Below are 8,838 nucleotides of genomic sequence, written 5' to 3'. Positions count from 1 at the left end.
GTCCGTCATATACGTCTGACGCCTGTTTGCGTCATTCAGGCCACATCTCGTCTTCTCACATCCCCCTTTTTTCACTGGCCACTGGCCCTTCGCTAAAACTGTTACTTTTATCTCAGTCAAAGACCCGATTTCAAGGTACCGATCCCCTCTTATTTATATTTATCCGGTTACAAGTGTTGTCATGTTTCTTCAGGTCGCTCCAAGCATTCAGCCGGGGGCAGCAAACACAACGCACCTCCGGCCGTCAGGGCCCTAACGTTCCCAAGGCTACGTCCAAAAAAAAAAAACCTTGTCCTCTCTTTCAGCTTCCCATTATGTCACATCGTTCTGAATTAGACGACTCCGCATCCCTTCCGGATTCCCTGGCTTCCAGCCATGCCAGCGTGGGGTCACTCCGGAGCAGGACGATCCCCAAGATTATAGCCGAATTAACCAAACGAGGGATTCGGTACCCAGCTTCAGCCAGGAAGGCGGAGCTCTATCGACTCCTCGTGTCTGATCCGTCCCACTCCGATGACCAGGTGTCAATGTCAACTATCCAGTTGTCATTAACCCAGCTGCACGCCACCATCAACACCCTAGCCACCTCTGTATCAGACATTCCGACCAGACTGTCATCAGTAGAGTTCAGAGACCCGTCTCCCAGCATCCCTGTCCCTCCTCTCCCAGTCGCTTCCACATCCCAATCCACATCCTCAGGTAGGGTTCCCGCCTTGTCCGAGGTAGCCCCTTCCCATTTCGTGACTGACACCCTCAAACGAGACATCTTGAAAGGGAAGGACGTCAATTTAGCCGCCATACTCATTGCCACCCATGACACGGTTGAGAATAGGTGCAAAGAGGAGAATAGAGAGCAAGGCGGCACTGCCTCCACTGGTATCGCCGATGTGGGCTGGTAGCATGCGGTATTAAGAATCCTGTCGGTGGTGCTCAGCAACAAAAAGCAAACATCAAGTGGCAGTCAATCATGAAGGTAAGAAGAAAATAAACAGCGTTGCGGCACTCACCAGGATAAAAAGTCTTTATTGTGGCTTCCTTAGAAGGAGAAACATGTGGGTCCAGAGGCGGATACACTGTTGCGGGCGGCGACGGCCGTTTCGCGCGTGGGATCGCGCTTCCTCAGGCCGCTGAGTGCGTCATGACGCTAATGCGGTTTATATAGAGGCAGACAGGGTTCGGCCGGCGCCGTCATCCACAGCTGTTCGCCCCTGGAAGTAATGACATCTAAAAACAAGCGCACAGCAGTGACGTAATACATGTCAAAAAAAGGTAATAGCACAAATACCTAATTCAATATGTTAATCTGCATGCATCTCCACAAAACGGGGGATGTACGCAGAGGTGCGGATACTCAGAAGAAGACATATATAAAAAGACAACATATATTATATGTCTCTAAACCGGGGGAGCGGGGGCGCACAATATAAGTGTAGAATTCCATGCGAATGCATGGATAGAGGGATCCAGCACTATAACACAGACGTAGAATGAGGAAATAGAAAAGAAATATAAAAATAAAGGCCGACTCGTGACTAAGCATAGAGGAGCAAGGACATAAGAACATGTATATCAAAGGTGCAAGTTGTTGCTTACAGGAAGACAGACATGTCATTTCTGTCATTCATGCCTGCTGGGCCCATTGCGCCTGTCTGAATGATCCACCTTGCCTCCCTCTGCAGGAGTAGACGATGCCGGTCCCCACCACGAGGGATAGGACGGACATGTTCCACCCCTGCAAAGGAGAGGCAACGCGGTTGAGCATCATGGGCGGCCCGAACATGATCAATAAGGCGGGGGCTACCTCTTCCTGATCTAATAGACCCAACATGCTCGCGTATCCGTTCAAACAGGGGACGTATGGTCTTACCCACATAAAAACGTCCACACGGGCAGAAGATCACGTAAACAACAAAAGGGGTGCGACAATTAATAAAATCTCGCACAGTGTGCGTGATACCTCCAAAAGTTAAATGCTTGCTGCATGTATTGAGTGTACAAAACGAGCAGTGACCGCATTTAAAGTTGCCCTTGGGTTTACCCAACCACGTCTCGTTCTTAGGTGTGGAAAACACACTATTGACGAGTTTATCCTTTAACGTGGGGCATCTCTTAAATGCGATCAGGGGTTTCTCGCTCGTTACACTGTTTAGGGAGGAATCCCCCTTTAAAAGGTCCCAATTTTGATTAATTACTTGCTTAACCATGTCTGCCGCTGCACTATATTGGAAAGAAAATGCAAAACGTGAAGGTGCAGAGTTGACAGTTCTTTCTTTGAGTAAGGAGGCACGGTCCAACTTAGCTGCCCTACGCATGGCTGCTGAAACATCCTTCGACGGATAACCCCTATCCAGGAGTCTCCTACGGAGTTCCAATGCCTGTTTGTAAAAACTTTCATCTGTGTCATTAATCCTACGGAGACGAATAAATTGACCGTAAGGAACAGCACGCTTGACCGAGGTTGGATGAAAGCTGGTCTGGTGGAGGAGGGAGTTGGTGGCAGTAGACTTACGGTGGCCACTAGTGTGTATAGTGCCATCCTTAACAGTCACTTGTACATCCAGGAAGTCTAGGGATTCACTGCCAAATTTGGCAGTGAACCTCATATTCATCCGGTTGTGTGTATTTAAATACTCTATAAAAGCCCAACATAACTCCTCACTCCCCCGCCAGACCATAAAGATGTCATCCACGTACCTCAGGAGAAGATGGATATGGCACAGATAGGGGTTATCCGTCGAAAAAATGTATGTCTCTTCAAATACCGCCAGGTACAGGTTTGCAAATGTGCACGAGACAGGGGTGCCCATTGCAGTACCTAGTACCTGGCGGTACCAGAGACCATCAAATTGGAAAACATTGTTGCTCAGAACTAAGTCCAAAGCTTCAAGAACGAAATCAATAAACATAACACTTTTATCAGTTTTTTGTAGAACCGTATTGATCGCCTGGAGGCCTAAATCGTGCGGAATACGGGTATACAAACTCTCGACATCGAGAGAGACCAAGTGAAAATCCTCCTGCCACTCAAGGTGATTAAGTGCGCGGAGGAAGTCACCAGTGTCTTTTAAATAAGTAGGGGTGCTACTCAGCAATGGTCTCAAGAGCCAATCCACGTAGCCAGAGAGGGGCTCCATCACTGAACCGATCCCCGCGATGATGGGACGACCGGGGGGTCGGGTCATTGATTTATGTATTTTCGGTAGAAAATACCATGCGGGAGTTACGGGGAACATTGGTATTAGGCGATCTACCATATTTTTAGGAAGGAATCCATTAAAAATATAGCGATTAATAAAGGCATGTAATTTTGATGATATCTCAGGTACTGGGTTTCCCTTCAATTTAGAATAAACCGAACAATCGCTTAAATGCCGTAACGCCTCCTCCTGGTAAAGACGGTTGAGAATAGGACCATAGCCTGCGAGAATGTGTCAATAGTCCTCAGGTCCAGGGATGCCCGATTGAACAGGAAACTGTCCATCCCAGAATTCGTCCTGCCCTTCAGCCTGTTCAGGGACATAATCTGCTCCGCCTTCCCCGAAAGGCGCGAGGAGTTGGATTTGTACCTGTACAGGGTCACGGATCTGGGGCACAAGTACGGAGGGTACGCATTCTACGATTATCACGGCTCCTTCTCGGCCAAAGCCGCGGCGGCCCTCGCCCAGTTCCCTGGACATGGAACTGTTTTGCCGATATTTCGCCGGTCTCAAGGCCCCCGCTTGCGCATCATGCCAGTCCATCCTGCATGCCTCAGACTGGTGTCCAAACCCCAGCCTTCCATCGTCCCTGCCCAGATCTGTGGCTGGCTCCTCGGGGTCCCAGCCTAGACACAACTCAGACACTGACAAGCTGGGTCGACCCATAGTCTTTCTAGGAAACAGTCAGGTTTGCAACAACTACAATTTTGCAACCTGCAACTACAACCAGTGCAGAGCACTCCACGTCTGCTCCACTTGTTTCAGAGCCCACCCCCTGTCGGTTTGCCCAAATAGATCGGGGAGGAACAAGTGACTAGGCGTAGTCAACGTGGACCTATTAGCCGCACTTCTCCGTGACCATCATAATCCCCACCAGGTTTGCTTCCTCATCAACGGTTTCAAGGAAGGATTCCACACTGGTCTCGTGGCCCTTCCTCAGTCATCTTGGGAAGGCCCCAACCTGAGGTCCGCCATTTCCGATGCTGCTTCGGTGGGTCCTCTGGTCCAGGCGGAACTGGAAAAGGGTTTCCTCATCGGTCCTTTCTCCAGCATTCCGTTTGATTACTGGAGGATAAACCCTATCGGCATCGTCACCAAAACAATTTCCAATAAAAAAAATATTAATTTACGACCTTTCAGCTCCTCATGGTTCTCACATTCCCAGCCTCAACTCCCTGGTTCCATCTGAGGAGTTCTCGATGAAGTACTCTTCTCTCGGTGAAGCCATCGCTCTCATCCTCCTGGTGGGCCAAGGGGCTTGGCTGTCCAAGGCTGACCTGGCGGACGCTTTCAAACTGCTGCCCATCAACCCGCAACTCTGGAAATTCTACGGCATTAAATGGGACGACTTGTACTACTTCGCCAATCGCCTCACTTTCGGCTCCAAAAGTAGTCTGTGGTTGTTCGACCAGTTCGCCCAGGCCCTTCACTGGGTCCTGGTTAACCATTGCGGGTGCCCCATGGTCATCCACTACCTGGATGACTTTCTCTTGATAGAGCAACCAGACGTCTCACCCTGCAAACTTGACAGCCTACTCCAGGTTTTCGCCAACCTCAACATTCCTGTCGCTCCTACCAAGATCGAAGGACCCTCGACCACCCTCACTTTCTTCGGCGTTGTCTTAGATACCCGCAAGATGGAAGCAAGGTTGCCCGAGGACAAGCTGTCAAAGATCAAGGAGGTCATTTCCAGATTTGTGGGTTGCAGGGTCGTCTTAAAGCAGGACTTACAATCCCTGCTAGGCATGCTGAATTTTGCCGCCAGGATCATGCCCCAGGGCAAGGCCTTCTTGTCCATACTCCTGGATCTGCTACCAATGGCCGCAGAGCAGGACTCCCCAATAGTCCTGAACGCACACGCGATGGCGGATCTAGCCATGTGGAATTCCTTCCTGACCCGCTGGAATGGGATCTCCCTATTCGTCCCCCAATGGTGTTCCTCTTCTCCCACGATTTTTTCTGACGCCGCTGCCTCCAGGGGTTTCGCGGCCATCTACAACACCCAGTGGTTCACGGGCCACTGGCCCCCCGAGATCTCTTCGCTCAGTGAGTACCTCAGATCCTCCCCCCTCCTAGAGATCTACCCAATCGTAGCGGCCGCAAAAGTTTGTGGCAGGCAGTGGGCAAACTCCCCGGTGACATTCATCACGGACAATCAGTCGGTAGTGGACATCATCACTAAAGGTAGGTCCAAATCCCGCCACATTATGCCTTTCGTCCGCAAATTTGTTTGGTTGTCCCTACAGCACAACTTCCAAATTTCATGCAGACACATCCAGGGTGTCCACAACTCCGCGGCTGATGCACTGTCACGCTTTCATTTCAACCGTTTCTTCCAGGTCATGCCAGAGGCGGATCCAGCAGGATTGTTTCCTCCGGAGTTCAACACACTACGCATGGACTAGCGCAAATCATTTCATCTGCCAAATCCCTCATGCAAAAGTCACTGTCAGCCAAAACAGCTAGAAACTATAAAACCGGTTGGAACAGCTTCCAAAAATTTTCACGTCTCTACCCCAGCAGCAGCACAGATAGGACCACCTATTTGATGGCCTTCTTAGCTTCTTGCCACCATCACCTCAAACTTGGCTACAATTCCATCAGATTGTACTTGGCAGGGGTGCAATACCATTCCACCCTCAAGCATCCCGGTAGTAAGGCGATATTCGCGTCCCCTGCCATCAGGGCTGTCCTTAGGGGAATTCAAAAAAACAGTCTGCCATGCACTCCCACCAGGCAACCAGTCTCAGGGGATCTGTTCAGAAAACTTCCCTAGACAGCAACCCTTTTGGGCTCCTTCCCAGTACCATCATCAAAGCAGCCATGTATTTAGGTTTCCATGGGTTCTTGCACCCAGGGGAATTCACAGGTTTCTCCACAAAATCCAAGGGTCTGACCAAGAGCCAGTTAACTTGGAGCCTCGACCATTTCACCCTGCTATTACCTTCCACCAAAACGTCGCAAGCAGGACCCCCAGTCCCAGTCAAGTACTTCAGGTCCTTCAACAAATGGTGCCCAGTCCAGGTGTTCAACCAATTAATCAGCTCCTTGGGTCATTCCTCCCTAGACAGTCCGCTGCTACCCTTCAAATCCAAGCCCCTCACGACCACGCAATTCATTTCTCACATTCGCCTTCTAGTCGCCGGCCTAGGAGTCGATCCCAAAATCATTTCAGGTCACTCGTTTCGGATCGGGGCGGCTTCCGCAGCCTCCAAGCATAACGTTCCCAGTCATATCATTCGGAAGATGGGATGTTGGGAGTCATCTTGCTTCACCAGGTACATTCCCAATCCGCATCAGGAAATATTTGACGTTTTCCGCAAACTGGCTTTGCAATTCATGTACCCTTCAATAAATACTAAATCTAACCTTTGCCTTGCTTTTTGGCCCCTTATAGGCTACCCACGTTTCACGGCTATGGGCTCAATCCAGGCCTAGGTAGTATATGATACGTTCAGGTTTCTTGTGTTCACCCCGATAGCTCCAGTATCCGTAGCCACGACCATAATCAAAACCTGGAGACCTACTTGAGGTGCTTTGTGGCTGAGAATCAGGAGGACTGGTCCTCATTCTTGTCCCTAGCAGAGTTTGCTTTGAATAACCATAGGCAGGAGTCCACGGGTAAGTTGCCATTTTTGGGCGCATACGGTTTTCATCCTCAGTTTGGTACCTTTTCTGGGACTAGTTCCTCTGGGATGCCAGAGGAGGAGAGATTTCCTTCTGCCTTGTCTTCTTTCTGGCGGAGGATCCAAGTGAATTTGGAGAAGATGGGTGAAAGGTATAAGCGAATGGCTGACAAGAGACGTATGACTGATCCGGACCTGTGTGTGGGTCATCTGGTGTGGTTATCTACTAAAAATATTAAACTGAGAGTGCCATCTTGGAAACTGGGTCCAAGATTTATTGGACCTTACAAAATATCTGCGGTGGTCAATCCAGTAGCGTTTCGTCTGGATCTTCCGCAGACTTGGAGGCCCTGAGGAGAGGATGTGGGTTCCGGCTGTGGATGTTAGTGCCAGCCAACTGGTGAGGGCTTTTCACAGATCCCACCCGGATAAAGTTGGGCCGGGGTGTCCGGAGGTCACCCGTGGAGGGGAGGGTACTGTCATGCCCTACTCAGGTTATGTGCGGAGGTCTGCCAGGTTAGCAGCACGTGTATAGCCTTTTGTTTTTGTTTTGGAGTTGAGCTGTAAAACCAATGAGTCATACCAATGACTCCCTTCAGGTGCACTGGGTGGAGTCATTGGTATGAGTTAAAATTACACCCACTCCCAGTGTCCTGTGCTGGTTATAGCTTCTGTCTTGCTGAGAGGAAGGAAGGAAGGATTTGCTGTTCCTGCTCACTAACAAGATAAATTGTTTTTTGTTTTTCTTGTGATTGTCTGTCTAGGCTGTTAGAGAGACACCTGCCCCCTCCAGGTCCTGAGGGAGCAGGCTGCCTCTTTCCCCTTTCACCATCTTAGGGATTTTAGGGAATCTTCAGCCTAGGCACAGGGACACGTTCATTCCCACCTTCAGGGTCTGAATGTGGGTATAGAAGTCTAGGGAGAGCTGGTAGGGATTTGTCAGGAGGCAACCTTTATCCCCAGCTTCTTGCCTAGACACTTGTTTGGTTGTATTCTGTGTATCTTTTATCCTGTCCAGCGTGACAAGTTGGTAGCCATGGGTTCACCCCGATGGGGACAGTTGGCTCTTATATGTCCAGGTTCGTGACACCGCCAGCAGACCACCATGGCTGGGTCTGCACGGTGTACGTCCCGGGCGGATTTGGCTGGCACCAGCCACCGGGTTTGGAGTGATTTCCAGGGTTTAGCTGGCCCCCTCCCAAAAGTATCCCCTGCAGATTTCTGGTGGCCTCACAGCGCTACACCAGGTCAATCCATCTCCAAGGCATTATTCGGAGACACCTGGCCGATCCAGTGCTGGAGAGGTTACGTCAAAGCCCTCCAAAACACATCCGCCAACAGCTGATCCAACATAGCAGTGGGAGTCAATATGTCAGGCTGCAGCCATTTTTGCAATCGGCACTGCAGATCATAATATTGTGGTCTTGCGCGTTCAGCTGCGTTAAATTGCCACTGATGCACCCTCTGGGCCCGGACCAATACATTCACCCCGAGTTTTGCCAGGATCTCACCTTTTACTGCCGGGTAGTCGGCCGCTTTATCATCGGGGAGATCAAACAATACTTGCTGGGGACAAGACACCAGGAACAGAGCAACGACCTCAGCCCACTGGTCTCAGGGTAACTTTTCCCTCATGGACACTTTTTCGAAGTCTGCCAGATGGGTCTCAACGTCATCCGAGGAGGTTATCTTCGTAATCGCCACGCGGACAGCATTCCGGGCATCGTGGACATTCTGGCATGCCCTTGCCGCCTGCAACAGCATCTGGTTAGTTTCTTGTTGCTGGTTGTTAGTCTCCCGCTGCTGCAAGTTAGCCTCCACGAGGGCCTTCACGACCACCTCCATTTTGTCTGGGGACACAGGTCGTAAACTTGCCGGCTTAATGTAGGACATGCGCTTGTTCAGGCCTGCCTCGCTGTATTTGCACACATCCTCCACTAATTGTGGGGATTTGCTCTGGTAGACAGGCTTGCAGACACAGAACAGAGGCAATGACAACACCTTTAACTTAAACA

The sequence above is a fragment of the Bufo gargarizans genome, chromosome 1 (genome assembly GCF_014858855.1).
Source record: "Bufo gargarizans isolate SCDJY-AF-19 chromosome 1, ASM1485885v1, whole genome shotgun sequence".
NCBI classification, from domain to species: Eukaryota; Metazoa; Chordata; class Amphibia; order Anura; family Bufonidae; genus Bufo; species Bufo gargarizans.
This window is presented reverse-complemented; position numbering follows the sequence as displayed.